Source organism: Acipenser ruthenus, chromosome 17 (assembly GCF_902713425.1).
Source record: "Acipenser ruthenus chromosome 17, fAciRut3.2 maternal haplotype, whole genome shotgun sequence".
NCBI classification, from domain to species: domain Eukaryota; kingdom Metazoa; phylum Chordata; class Actinopteri; order Acipenseriformes; family Acipenseridae; genus Acipenser; species Acipenser ruthenus.
In genome coordinates, this window is record NC_081205.1 from 11,771,241 (window position 1) to 11,786,647 (window position 15,407).

The 15,407-nt window shown below is 43.4% G+C and overlaps 3 non-coding genes across 3 annotated transcripts; all 3 read left to right on the forward strand.

Annotated features, from left to right (window-relative positions):
* Positions 1 to 627: 627 nt before the first annotated feature.
* trnar-ucg (transfer RNA arginine (anticodon UCG)) lies at positions 628 to 700 on the forward strand. Its single transcript has one exon. It is a non-coding gene; the product is annotated as a tRNA-Arg (tRNA).
* Positions 701 to 2,437: 1,737 nt separating this feature from the next.
* trnaq-cug (transfer RNA glutamine (anticodon CUG)) lies at positions 2,438 to 2,509 on the forward strand. The gene has a single exon. It is a non-coding gene; the product is annotated as a tRNA-Gln (tRNA).
* A 338-nt stretch (positions 2,510 to 2,847) lies between these two features.
* Positions 2,848 to 2,920, forward strand: trnar-ccu (transfer RNA arginine (anticodon CCU)). The gene has a single exon. It is a non-coding gene; the product is annotated as a tRNA-Arg (tRNA).
* The last annotated feature ends 12,487 nt before the right edge of the window (positions 2,921 to 15,407 follow it).

The following is a 15,407-nucleotide window of genomic DNA, read 5'->3' on the forward strand; positions in this document are numbered from 1 at the left end:
CAAAATAAATAAACATATATTTCAACATGGTTAGCGTCAGTAACCATTTAAACACGGTGTCTGGTGAAGGCAATTTAACCTTACCACCCTAAAGTAACGTTAACCGCTATGATTAAATAGTAGTCCATTATATTAATTAATTTAACAGTATCTTATTAAACATTTGACAACTGAGCAAAAGCAGAGTGGCGCAGCGGAAGGTGCTGGGCCCGTAACCCAGAGGTCGATGGATCGAAACCATCCTCTGCTAGATTTTTTTTGTCAGTTTGTATTTCAGCCGCTTTTATATATATTTCATATTAACAATCACATACCGGTATGTATTGTTTATAAAACCATTACATCACAGAAGCGTCAGTCAATTCCATTTGTGCCCTGAGTACGAGGGGCGGGGCATCACTCAGCAATAGGAAAATAACAGACAAGAGGCAGCGCCAATTGGGTAAGCACATAGCTTTAGGGTATGGGCGGGGCTACTGGCTGCTTTTTTAATTCCGTACCTCTTTGGGACTGTGGTAGTTCTGTACTTGTTTGCTTTGTTATGAAAAAATATTTTGTTGATACTGTAGTACAAACTACGCTAATTATAGATGAAAGTATTTACGTAAACGCTCACTTTTGGTGAAAGACTGCGTGGCCTAATGGATAAAGCGTCTGACTTCGAATCAGAAGATTGAGGGTTCGAGTCCCTTCGTGGTCGTTTTTTTATTTTAGATTTTATTTATTAATTGTGTAACTTGTATTTCAGATCAAATAATACAATGTAAGTCAGTGTACATGTTTCTGCGTTTTAAAAAGTGATATAGGCTCTTTTCCTTTGGTGTGGTAAGGAAAATAATTTAACTTAAATATAGAAATATGTTCTACATCAGTGTGATCTCGTTAGAAATGTACCTAATGTATAGTCCAGTATATGTCAAATGATCAATTCCTTACGTAGATTCCTTCTATCGCAGGTGAATCAACTACAAGCTGTGCAGCTTCACTATTTGCTGTACGGGACGCGTCGTGTCGCAGCACTTTTGACTGCGCAAAGTGGTCACAGCTGTTGTTCACACTTTAAATACAGATTGCATTCGCAAAATTGGATACATTTACATTTAAAGTAAATGTGCTGAGTTTGTACCTCTTATCAAGAGGTTTTAAAAGCGACATCGTTGGTACATCCGTCCTCTCAACCAACAGGGAACCCGAAAGGGAGAATTTCAAACATTTGTCGCACTGAGACCCTCGACTCTGACCAGAAATGATGTCGGAGTCTGAAGTCTGGACGGTAAAGTTTTGTACTCTAAAGTAACATTTAAACTTGCCAGCAGTCAAAAGCAAGTCTTTATATTATTGGTTCTGGTGTACTATTTAAAAGCTCTTGTGTATGTTGATGTAGCTAAACCTACATTTGGACAACTTTCCGTGAATTCTTGTTTTTTTTGCCGCACCTTGCCAGTAAAACGAACTAAAAAGTACTGCATCAAAATCATAGCCTTATAACAAACTAATTAGACCAATGTCTGATTTTATTCATGTTTTCATCGTATAGCACAGATTCATAGAGGTGTTTTTTGTTAAGCTTTCATTTCAGTTAGAAGTTAAAATATTTACCCTTTACACACCAGCTGTTAGTTAACTTTCACATTTCTTCAATGTTATTAGCAGTCAGCTCCAGTGAATATGTAATCTTAGTATTGATGTTACCTGAGAAATAATCTTTTGTCGCACATCTTCAGGAATCCAATCAGCTGTTTGTATGTGGAACCGGACTTCAGCTTGTGTGTTTACTAGAACAAAATGTGAAAAATGTACTATAACACAACAGTAGCTGACTCTCTGTAACCTGTGATGTTGTTGCCTGTCTAGTTAACTCTGTGGAGAATGCTTCCCCACAACAGTGCTCCTGATCACCCTGTACATTAAACATGCTTGTGAATATTTTAACAAAGACTTCCATTTCCATACCTTTATTAACATTCTGGCCTCCAGGGCCACTGCTTCGACAGTAGGTAATGGTGAGGAGATCTACACAAAAACAAAAGGTGCACGTCAGTAAACATGCTTCACAATAACATGCTTTATAAAAAGTAGTAATTCAATGCAACACTATTATGTCATAGCAGTGAAGGATGGGGGATTGTGATACAGTCTGAACGAAGACAAGCTTTTCCAAACTAGTCTGGACTTATTACAGTTTTTAAAGCTCTGGATTCCCGGATCCAAGTCATTGTAAACATATTCGGCTGCTTTCACAGCCCGATTAAAACCAATCTTGGACTGCGTAATGTTACCCTGGGTAAGGTAGTCCAAGATTGGTGCTAATTAAAACAATCGCAGTAGAAACGCTTACACACACAAAAAAAAAAAAAAAAAAAAAAAAAAAAAAAAAAAAGAGAATAAAAATAAAATGATGTATTTATTACAGTTACGTGGCCAAGGCGTAAATATGGGTTCCATGGTGTAATGGTTAGCACTCTGGACTCTGAATCCAGCGATCCGAGTTCAAATCTCGGTGGGACCTTCGTTTCAGTGCATTATTATTCTTAAGTTATTAAAAAGTGTTTCGTCGAACTGACGTTTCTATCATAATAAATGCTGAGAAATTCACTGCAAAGGTGTGGGATGGCACCTTTTAGCCATAAAATCTAAAGTATAAAACCCTCAGAAATACTTTTATTTGCTTTTGTCTGCTTTTGCAACCTGTACTGAAAAATCCGAGGTGACCATAAAAAGCTTGCAGAGTACAGTACAGGTAAAAAGGTAAAGCGTTAATAATTTTTTTTTTTGGGTTACCTTCCATTCTGTATTTAGCGATAGTCAGGCACACAAATATGAGCAAGAACGGCATTTTCTTTAGGAGCCCCAGTGGCCTAATGGATAAGGCACTGGCCTCCTAAGCCAGGGATTGTGGGTTCGAGTCCCATCTGGGGTGTAACGTGTATGTTTTTTTTTTTCTCACGACTGTTTTATAATAAACTTTCCAGACGTTTCCCCTCTCTTCAGCTATTATTCATAAAAATGAATAAACATATATTTCAACATGGTTAGCGTCAGTAACCATTTAAACATGGTGTCTGGTAAAGGCAATTTCACTTTACCACCCTAAAGTAACGTTAACCGCAATGATTAAATAGTAACAAATAGTCCTTTATATTAATTAATTTAACAGTATCTTATTAAACATTTAACTCCTGAGCAAAAGCAGAGTGGCGCAGCGGAAGCGTGCTGGGCCCATAACCCAGAGGTCGATGGATCGAAACCATCCTCTGCTAGATTTTTTTGTCAGTTTATATTTCAGCCGCTTTTACATTTAATACCAATATACAAGTATATATATATATTTCATATTAACAATCACATACCGGTATCTATTGTTTATAAAACCATTACATCACAGAAGCGTCAGTCAATTCCATTTGTGCCCTGAGTACGAGGGGCGGGGCATCACTCAGCAATAGGAAAATAACAGACAAGAGGCAGCGCCAATTGGGTAAGCACATAGCTTTAGGGTATGGGCGGGGCTACTGGCTGCTTTTTTAATTCCGTACTTCTTTGGGACTGTGGTAGTGCTGTATCTGTTTGCTTCGTTATGAACAAACTACGCTAATTATAGAGTAAAGTATTTACGGAAAAGCTCTCTTTCGGTGAAAGACCGCGTGGACTAATGGATAAGGCGTCTGACTTCAAATCAGAAGATTGAGGGTTCGAGTCCCTTCGTGGTCGGTTTTTTATTTTAGATTTTATTTATTAATTGTGTAACTTGTATTTCAGATCAAATAATACAATGTAAGTCAGTGTACATGTTTCTGCGTTTTAAAAAGTGATATAAACTCTTTTTCCTTTAGTGTGGTAAGGAAAATAATTTAACTTAAATATAGAAATATGTTCTACATCAGTGTGATCTCGTTAGAAATGTACCTAATGTATAGTCCAGTATATGTCAAATGATCAATTCCTTACGTAGATTCCTTCAGAGAGGAGAGGAGCAGCAACTGGCTGTGGTTGAGACGGAAAGATTCTGGCTGGGGACAGGTAAGTAAGCTGGGCTGAGTTGAGTGGGGGACGGAGGGGGGTGATGCTGGGACGCCAGAATCACCGTCGAGCCCTCTTGAGGTGTCGTGGGCTAGTCGACGAAACACTGAGGATGGAAGGTGCCCACTTGAAAACCCCAGAGATGTACCCTACTTAGCTCAATCCAGACGGTTGTCATGCTGATGCGCTGGGGAGGCCGCACTTTGGTTGATCCCCGGAGCCAGCATCGCAGCCGTTGTGTGTGCTGATGCGCCAGGGAGGCAAAATAAGCTGATCCCTGGAGTCAGCATTACACTTCAGCCATTAACACCAGACAGAAGGATATCTACATCATCATATGGAAGGAAACGTAAATGGATGGAGACGCATATGGATCACATTAGTTTACTGTAAAGCTACGTCTTAGTTGGTGCTTATCTTGGCGAGAGCCGAGTTCAAATCAGCATGAAGTTTTAACATCTACTCTCGTGTAATGGAAATCATGAAGATCTGGATACGTCCAGTGACTGCTGTGAATAGTGCAGCTGGCAACAAGGGAAAGACCTTGTGACAGCCTGGAGAGACAGCTGACAGGAGGAAAGAGACCCCATTGGGGCTGGTAAGGGTTAGCTACCCTTGTCGGCAGTATCCAGCTCTGTGTTTACAGGATGCTGGAGACACCCGCCCAAGGCTTCTAAGAAATTAAAGAGAAAAATACCCCTAGAGTCTGCGAGAGCTGGGGCGGAAGATGACTCAACGTTGGACAACACGGTTAATGACTTAAGAACGGAAACGGATATGAGTATGGAGAGTACTTCACAAAAGACTAGTTCAAGATCTGCAGTTAACAAAGACATGGAACTCCAGGTTTGTGTCTGCGGCTGGAGCAAGGCGACAACGGTCAGGGGTTTGAAGATTCATCAAGGGAGAATGAAATGCTTGAGGGAGAAGGGACAAGGGCCTCGCATTGATCAGTACTTCTTACGAAGTCAGTCAAGTCAGTCGAATGAAATCCAGCGACAGGAAGCAAACCACAGTTCGCAGGATATCAGCACCCCTGTCATAGATGTGAGGAGGACTTGCATGGACACAGTTAGTGATGAACATAATGATCCTTGTGAACCCGGTCAGACAAACCAGCATAAGAGAGAAAAGAACCTCAACGGGCACAAGCCTGGAGTTAAATGGCCAAGAGCTTGTGAGAAAACTGCATGGGACACAGTAAACACAGATCTCTGCGTTGCATTGGAAAGATTAAGTGGAACAGTTGAAAAGAAGCTGGATAAATTTGGGGACATCATCTACGCATATGGAAGTGAGAGGTTTGGAGTTGAAAAAAGGAAGGAAAAAGTACAAACTATTCCTGGAAAGTCTAGACGGCAGCAGGAGATTGAACGCTTAGTTAGAGAAAGGAGACAGCTGAGGAACCAATGGAGAAGAGCAGAACAAAGTCAGAAGGAGGGACTCAATCTCTTACAAAGGGTCATAAAAGATAAGCTTGCAACATTGCGCAGAGCTGAGCGCCTACGGAAACGCTACAAAAAGAAGGAGCGTGCGAGAGCTAACTTTTATAAAGACCCATTCAAATTTGTAAAGAAGTTATTCACCAGTGAGAAGAATGGCACACTAAAAGTATCTAAGGTTGAGCTGGAGAGATATTTGGAGGAAACACATACAGATTCAAAAAGGCAGGAGCCTATGTCAATTCCGTCAGACATCCCACCTATCAATCCACCAGAATACCAAATGGAGGACTGTGCACCTAAGTGGAAAGAAATAGAGCAAGCTGTGAAAAAAGCAAGGGCTTCATCATCTCCAGGGCCTAATGGAGTTCCGTACAGAGTGTACAAGAGTGCTTCAAGAGTTCTACGAATTCTGTGGAAATTGATGAAAGTGGCATGGGAAAAACAGGTTGTACCAAGAGCATGGCGCCGAGCAGGTGGAGTCTTTATACCTAAAGAAAAAGATTCTACAAGCATCAGTCAGTTTCGTCCCATTTCCCTATTAAACGTAGAAGGCAAGATTTTCTTCAGCATTATTGCTCAGAGATTGTCAGCTTACCTATTAAAGAACTGCTTCATTGACACTTCAATACAAAAAGCGGGCATTCCAGGTTTCCCAGGTTGCTTAGAACACATCAATGTGATCTGGCAACAAATTCAATCAGCTAAAAAGGAGAGGAAGGAGCTCCATGTGACATTCCTGGATTTGGCTAATGCATATGGTTCAGTGCCACATGAACTACTTTGGGCAGCATTTGATTTTTTCAGTGTACCGATGACAATAACAAATTTAGTGAAAGCCTATTTTGGAGATTTGCAATTCAGTTTTTCAACTTCAGAATTCAGCACTACATGGCAATGCCTAGAGGTTGGAATAATGGCAGGATGCACCATTTCTCCGCTGGCTTTTACCATGGCAATGGAAGTAATCATTAGGGCATCAAAATGGGTAGTAGGAGGAGAGCGCTTGGCTTCTGGAATGCGACTACCACCAATTCGAGCATACATGGATGACATGACAACCATGACTACAACAGTCGCCTGCACTAATCGATTATTGGGCAAATTAACCAATAACATTGAATGGGCACGAATGCAATTCAAGCCCACTAAATCAAGGAGCATCTCTATAATTAAAGGCAAAGTAGTAGATAAAACATTCTTCATTAATGGTGAGGCAATACCAACAGTGTCTGAGAAGCCAGTGAAGAGTCTTGGGAGATGGTACGACGGGGATCTAAAGGACACAGTTCGTGTGGGAGAAGTTAGACAACAAGCAGTGGAAGGGTTGAAGAGCATAGACAGCTGCGCTCTACCAGGTAAACTAAAACTCTGGTGCTTTCAGTTTGGTCTACTGCCGAGGTTGCTGTGGCCACTGACTGTGTACGAGGTTTCTTTGACAACAGTAGAGAAGCTGGAAGCTTTAATCAGTTCATACATCAGGAAATGGTTGGGAGTTCCACGCTGCCTCAGCAGAGTGGGACTTTATGGTAAAGGAATACTGCAGCTACCAGTCTCTGCTCTAACCGAGGAGTTTAAGTGCGCCAAGGTCAGATTGGAAATGACATTAGTAGAGTCACGCGATAAATGCGTAAGGGAGGCAGCACCTGTGTTGAAAACTGGAAGAAAGTGGGCGGCAAAGAAAGCTGTGGAAGATGCAAAGGCTGCCCTTCGAATTGGTGATATCATGGGGCAAGTTCAGCATGGAAGAGGGGGTCTTGGTTTCAGTTCAACTCCTCCTACATGGCACAAGGCGGCCCCAGCTCAAAGAAGGAAGCTGGTAGTCAACGAGGTGCAAAAGCAGGAGGAGAGGATGAGGTGTATAAAGGCCATTTCCCAGGCCAAACAGGGAGAATGGATGAGATGGGAGAGTGTGGAACAACGCAAGATTGGCTGGCAAGACCTATGGTCAATGGAACAGAGCAGGATCAGTTTCCTCATCAGGTCAACATATGATGTTCTCCCATCACCACAGAACCTAAACCTCTGGGTAGGAGAGGATCCCTCATGTCCTTTGTGTTCATCACCTGCAACATTAAGGCACATTTTGACAGGATGTAAGGTGGCTCTTAGCCAAGGACGGTTTACTTGGCGCCATGACCAGGTGCTGCGATGTTTGGCCTTAGCATTGGAAGACAAGCGTAACATGACCAATAAGTTGCCACCTGTTCCATCAAAACATTACACACAAAAGACAACATTCCTCCGCCCAGGAGAGCAACCACCAAGAAAAGGTGTTAAAACCAATCCTCGCCCAGGACAACTGGATGCTGCTAGAGACTGGAAAATGCTGGCAGATGTTGGTCAATGGCTTATTTTTCCACCTGAGATTGCCACCACTAACCTTCGACCAGATATTGTCTTGTGGTCTGGATCAGCACGCCTTGTTCACCTGGTAGAGTTAACAGTGCCATGGGAGGATGCTGTAGATGAGGCGTATGAGAGGAAGAAACTGCGGTATGCTCAACTAGCCACTGAAGCGGAACAGCGAGGATGGAGAGTTCGGGTTTACCCAGTGGAAGTGGGTTGTCGAGGATTTGTGGCACACTCTACAACCCGGTTTCTCAGAGACGTCGGATTCAGTGGCCAAGAGTTGCGTCGCACAGTGAAGAACTTATCTGAAGCAGCAGAGAGGAGCAGCAACTGGCTGTGGTTGAGACGGAAAGATTCTGGCTGGGGACAGGTAAGTAAGCTGGGCTGAGTTGAGTGGGGGACGGAGGGGGGTGATGCTGGGACGCCAGAATCACCGTCGAGCCCTCTTGAGGTGTCGTGGGCTAGTCGACGAAACACTGAGGATGGAAGGTGCCCACTTGAAAACCCCAGAGATGTACCCTACTTAGCTCAATCCAGACGGTTGTCATGCTGATGCGCTGGGGAGGCCGCACTTTGGTTGATCCCCGGAGCCAGCATCGCAGCCGTTGTGTTTGCTGATGCGCCAGGGAGGCAAAATAAGCTGATCCCTGGAGCCAGCATTACACTTCAGCCATTAACACCAGACAGAAGGATATCTACATCATCATATGGAAAGAAACGTAAATGGATGGAGACGCATATGGATCACATTAGTTTACTGTAAAGCTACGTCTTAGTTGGTGCTTATCTTGGCGAGAGCCGAGTTCAAATCAGCATGAATTTTTAACATCTACTCTCGTGTAATGGAAATCTTAATCTATCGCAGATGAATCAACTACAAGCTGTGCAGCTTCACTATTTGCTGTACGGGACGCGTCGTGTCGCAGCACTTTTGACTGCGCAAAGTGGTCACAGCTGTTGTTCACACTTTAAATACAGATTGCATTCGCAAAATTGGATACATTTACATTTAAAGTAAATGTGCTGAGATTGTACCTCTTATCAAGAGGTTTTAAAAGCGACATCGTTGGTACATCCGTCCTCTCAACCAACAGGGAAACCCGAAAGGGAGAATTTCAAACATTTGTCGCACTGAGACCCTCGACTCTTACAAGAAATGATGTCGGAGTCTGAAGTCTGTACGGTAAAGTTTTGTACTCTAAAGTAACATTTAAACTTGCCAGCAGTCAAAAGCAAGTCTTTATATTATTGGTTCTGGTGTACTATTTAAAAGCTCTTGTGTATGTTGATGTAGCTAAACCTACATTTGGACAACTTTCCGTGAATTCTTGTTTTTTTGCCGCACCTTGCCAGTAAAATTAACTAAAAAGTACTGCATCAAAATCATAGCCTTATAACAAACTAATTAGACCAATGTCTGATTTTATTCATGTTTTCATCGTATAGCACAGATTCATAGAGGTGTTTTTTGTTAAGCTTTCATTTCAGTTAGAAGTTAAAATATTTACCCTTTGCAGGGATATGGAGGAATGCAGTACAGTGTGCATAGAGCTGATGCAGGCAGGGATATGGAGGAATCCAGTACAGTGTGCAGAGAGCTGATTCAGGCAGGGACATTGAGGATTGCAGTAAAGTGTGCACTGAGCTGATTCAGGCAGGGATATGAAGGAATGCAGTACAGTGTGCAGAGATCTGATTCAGGCAGGGATATGGAGGAATGCAGTACAGTGTGCAGAGAGCTGATTCAGGCAGGGATATGAAGGAATGCAGTACAATGTGCAGAGATCTGATTCAGGCAGGGATATGGAGGAATGCAGTACCGTGTGCAGAGCTGATTTAGGAAGCAATATGTAGGAATTCAATATAGTGTGCAGAGAGCTGATTCAGGCAGGGACATTGAGGATTGCAGTAAAGTGAGCACTGAGCTGATTCAGGCAGGGATATGAAGGAATGCAGTACAGTGTGCAGAGATCTGATTCAGGCAGGGATATGGAGGAATGCAGTACCGTGTGCAGAGCTGATTTAGGAAGCAATATGGAGGAATGCAGTACAGTGTGCAGAGAGCTGATTCAGACAGAGATATGGAGGAATGCAGTACCGTGTGCAGAGAGCTGATTCAGGCAGGGATATGGAGGAATGCAGTACAATGTGCAGTGCTGATTCAGGCAGGGATATAGAGGAATGCAGTACAGTGTGCAGAGCTGATTCAGGCAGGGATATGGAGGAATGCAGTACAGTGTGCAGAGCTGATTCAGGCAGGGATATGGAGGAATGCAGTACAGTGTGCAGGTAGCTGATTCAGGCAGGGATATGGAGGAATGCAGTACAGTGTGCAGAGCTGATTCAGGCAGGGATATGGAGGAATGCAGTACAGTGTGCAGGTAGCTGATTCAGGCAGGGATATGGAGGAATGCAGTACAGTGTGCAGAGCTGATTCAGGCAGGGATATAGAATGCAGTACAGTGTGCAGAGCTGATTCAGGCAGGGATATGGAGGAATGCAGTACAGTGTGCAGAGCTGATTCAGGCAGGGATATAGAGGAATGCAGTACAGTGTGCAGAGCTGATTCAGGCAGGGATATGGAGGAATGCAGTACAGTGTGCAGAGCTGATTCAGGCAGGGATATGGAGGAATGCAGTACAGTGTGCAGGTAGCTGATTCAGGCAGGGATATGGAGGAATGCAGTACAGTGTGCAGAGCTGATTCAGGCAGGGATATGGAGGAAAGCAGTACAGTGTGCAGACCTAATTCAGGCAGGAAAATAGAGGAATGCAGTACAGTGTGCAGAGCTGATTCAGGCTGCGATATGGAGAAATGCAGTACAATGTGCAGAGATCTGATTCAGGCAGGGATATGGAGGAATGCAGTACAATGTGCAGAGAGCTGATTCAGGCTGGGACATGGAGGAATGCAGTACAGTGTGCAGAGTTGATTCAGGCAGGTATATGGAGGAATGCAGTACTGTGTGCAGAGCTGATTCAGGCAGCGATATGGAGGAATGCAGTACAATGTGCAGAGAGCTGATTCAGGCGGGGACATGGAGGAATGCAGTACAGTGTGGAGAGCTGTTTTAGGAAGCAATATGGTGGAATGCAGTACAGTGTGCAGAGAGCTGATTCAGACAGGGATATGGAGGAATGCAGTACCGTGTGCAGAGAGCTGATTCAGGCAGGGATATGAAGGAATGCATTACCGTGTACAGAGATCTGATTCATGCAGGGATATGGAGGAAGGCAGTACAGTGAGCAGAGAGCGGATTCAGGCAGGGATATGGAGGAATGTAGTACAGTGTGCAGAGAGCTGATTCAGGCAGTGATATGAAGGAATGCATTACCGTGTACAGAGAGCTGATTCATGCAGGGATATAGAGGAAGGCAGTACAGTGAGCAGAGAGCGGATTCAGGCAGGGATATGGAGAAATGCAGTACAGTGTGCAGAGAGCTGATTCAAGCAGGGATATGGAGGAATCCAGTACAGTGTGCAGAGAGCTGATTCAAGCAGGGATATGGAGGAATGCAGTACAGTGTGCAGAGAGCGGATTCAGACAGGGATATGGAGGAATGCAGTACAGTGTGCAAAGATCTGATTCAGGCAGGGATATGAAGAAAAGCAGTACAGTGTGCAGAGCTGATTCATTCAGGGATATAGAGGAATGCACTACAATGTGCATAGCTGATTCGGGGAGGGATATGGAGGAATGCAGTAAAATGTGAAGAGCTGATTCAGGTAGGGATATGGAGGAATGCAGTACAGTGTGCAGAGCTGATTCAGGCAGGGATATTGAGGAATGCAGTACAGTGTGCAGAGCTGATTCAGGCAGGGATATGGAGGAATGCAGTACAGTGTGCAGGTAGCTGATTCAGGCAGGGATATGGAGGAATGCAGTACAGTGTGCAGAGCTGATTCAGGCAGGGATATGGAGGAAAGCTGTACAGTGTGCAGACCTAATTCAGGCAGGAAAATAGAGGAATGCAGTACAGTGTGCAGAGCTGATTCAGGCTGCGATATGGAGAAATGCAGTACAATGTGCAGAGATCTGATTCAGGCAGGGATATGGAGGAATGCAGTACAATGTGCAGAGAGCTGATTCAGGCTGGGACATGGAGGAATGCAGTACAGTGTGCAGAGTTGATTCAGGCAGGTATATGGAGGAATGCAGTACTGTGTGCAGAGCTGATTCAGGCAGCGATATGGAGGAATGCAGTACAATGTGCAGAGAGCTGAATCAGGCGGGGACATGGAGGAATGCAGTACAGTGTGGAGAGCTGTTTTAGGAAGCAATATGGTGGAATGCAGTACAGTGTGCAGAGAGCTGATTCAGACAGGGATATGGAGGAATGCAGTACCGTGTGCAGAGAGCTGATTCAGGCAGGGATATGAAGGAATGCATTACCGTGTACAGAGATCTGATTCATGCAGGGATATGGAGGAAGGCAGTACAGTGAGCAGAGAGCGGATTCAGGCAGGGATATGGAGGAATGTAGTACAGTGTGCAGAGAGCTGATTCAGGCAGTGATATGAAGGAATGCATTACCGTGTACAGAGAGCTGATTCATGCAGGGATATAGAGGAAGGCAGTACAGTGAGCAGAGAGCGGATTCAGGCAGGGATATGGAGAAATGCAGTACAGTGTGCAGAGAGCTGATTCAAGCAGGGATATGGAGGAATCCAGTACAGTGTGCAGAGAGCTGATTCAAGCAGGGATATGGAGGAATGCAGTACAGTGTGCAGAGAGCGGATTCAGACAGGGATATGGAGGAATGCAGTACAGTGTGCAAAGATCTGATTCAGGCAGGGATATGAAGAAAAGCAGTACAGTGTGCAGAGCTGATTCATTCAGGGATATAGAGGAATGCACTACAATGTGCATAGCTGATTCGGGGAGGGATATGGAGGAATGCAGTAAAATGTGAAGAGCTGATTCAGGTAGGGATATGGAGGAATGCAGTACAGTGTGCAGAGCTGATTCAGGCAGGGATATTGAGGAATGCAGTACAGTGTGCAGTGCTGACTCAGGCAGGCATATGGAGAAATGCAGTACAGTGTGCAGTGAGCTGATTCAGGCAGGGATATGGAGGAATGCAGTACAGTGTGCAGAGATCTGATTCAGACAGGGATATGGAGGAATGCAGTACACTGTGCAAAGATCTGATTCAGGCAGGGATATGAAGAAATGCAGTACAGTGTGCAGAGCTGATTCATTCAGGGATATAGAGGAATGCACTACAATGTGCATAGCTGATTCGGGGAGGGATATGGAGGAATGCAGTAAAATGTGAAGAGCTGATTCAGGTAGGGATATGGAGGAATGCAGTACAGTGTGCAGAGCTGATTCAGGCAGGGATATTGAGGAATGCAGTACAGTGTGCAGTGCTGACTCAGGCAGGCATATGGAGAAATGCAGTACAGTGTGCAGTGAGCTGATTCAGGCAGGGATATGGAGGAATGCAGTACAGTGTGCAGAGATCTGATTCAGACAGGGATATGGAGGAATGCAGTACAGTGTGCACAGAGTTGACTCAGGCAGGGATATGGAGGAATGCAGTACAGTGTGCAGAGAGCTGACCCAGGCTGGGAAATGGAGGAATGTAATACAGTGTGCAGGGAGCTGATTCAGGCACTTGGTTGATGGCAGGTGCTTCTGTCTGGCTCTGATTCCTTCAGGAAATTTGGAAATCAGCAGGAAGTTTATTTCTATGAATGTTCCACAATCTAGAGAATGCATACCATAGTTTATTTCTTGGCCAACCAATTTATCTTTTTTCATTTATATATTTTGGAAAAGTTCTTTTCTGTAAATTCATATTCACGCTTTTAAAAATATTGAGTTTCTGCTTGGTTCACACCAATACTACTGTGGTTAGCCGCTGCCATGGTGTATCGCCCCCTTGTGGAAAATATCTGAAGTTCTTCACCACTGCCTAGATCGAACTAAGGAGATCAAGAATCCACCAAATTGTCTAAAATATAACCTAAACGTATCAAATTAAAACAACAGCAGTAGAAACGCTTACAAAAAATAGAATAATAATAAAATGATGTATTTATTACAGTTAAGTGGCCGATACATAAATATGGTTTCCATGGTGTAATGGTTATCACTCATGACTTTCAATCCTGTGATCTGAGTTCAAATCCCCGTAGGACAATCATTTTAGCATTATTATTCTTAAGATATTAAAAAGTGTTTCATCGAGCTGACGTTTCTATAAGAACATAAGAACATAAGAAAGTTTACAAACGAGAGGAGGCCATTCAGCCCATCTTGCTCGTTTGGTTGTTAGTAGCTTAATGATCCCAGAATCTCATCAAGCAGCTTCTTGAAGCATCCCAGGGTTTCAGCTTCAACAACATTACAGGGGAGTTTGTGCCACACCCTCACAATTCTCTGTGTAAAAAATGCGCGTCCTATTTTCTGTTCTGAATGCCCCTTTATCTCATCTCCATTTGTGAGCCCTGGTCCTTGTTTCTTTTTTCAGGTCAAATAAGTCCCCTGGGTTGACATTGTCTATACCTTTTAGGATTTTGAATGTTTGAATCAGATCGCCGCGTAGTCTTCTTTGTTCAAGACTGTATAGATTCAATTCTTTTAGCCTGTCTGCATACGACATGCCTTTTAAACCCGGGATAATTTTGGTTGCTCTTCTTTGCACTCTTTCTAGAGCAGCAATATCATTTTTGTAACGAGGTGACCAGAACTGAACACAATATTCTAGGTGAGGTCTTACTAATGCATTGCAGAGTTTTAACATTACTTCCCTTGATTTAAATTCAACACTTCTCACAATATATCCGAGCATCTTGTTAGCCTTTTTTATAGCTTCCCCACATTGTCTAGATGAAGACATTTCTGAGTCAACATAAACTCCTAGGTCTTTTTCATAGTTCCCTTCTTCAATTTCACTATCTCCCATATGATATTTATAATGCACATTTTTATTGCCCGCATGCAATACTTTACACTTTTCTCTATTAAATTTCATTTGCCATGTGTCTGCCCAATTCTGAATGCTGTCTAGATCATTTTGAATGACCTTTGCTGCTTCAACAGTGTTTGCCACTCCTCCTATTTTTGTGTCGTCTGCAAATTTAACTTTTTGTTTGCTTACTATACCAGAATCTAAATCATTAATGTAGATCAGGAATAGCAGAGGACTTAATACTGATCCCTGTGGTACACCACTGGTTACCTCGCTCCATTTTGAGTTTCACATGGAGTTATATGGTAATCTTGGGTATTGGTGAAGGCGTGGTTGAGCTTTAATGTACACTTCCAATTTCCCTTTGCTAAAATAAATCCCTTTGAGAACGAAAACCAGCGGTCCAGAGAAGCTGCTTATCTGCCTTTTGTACGCATTAAAAAAATGTGAAACACGCACTCAGTTTACCATTACCATGTCAGGAGGCTACTTTGACACTGCTCAGCAAACAAGTAACCTAACTTTCCAACACCACAACCATTGTAAACACACAGCAATGTGCAGATGTATTTTAAGATGTTAATTTACAGTCCACTGTGCCAGCCAGTATTTTAGAGTCATACTGATCATGCCTCTTTCAACTGATCAACTCTTACACATGTGGTACATCCGA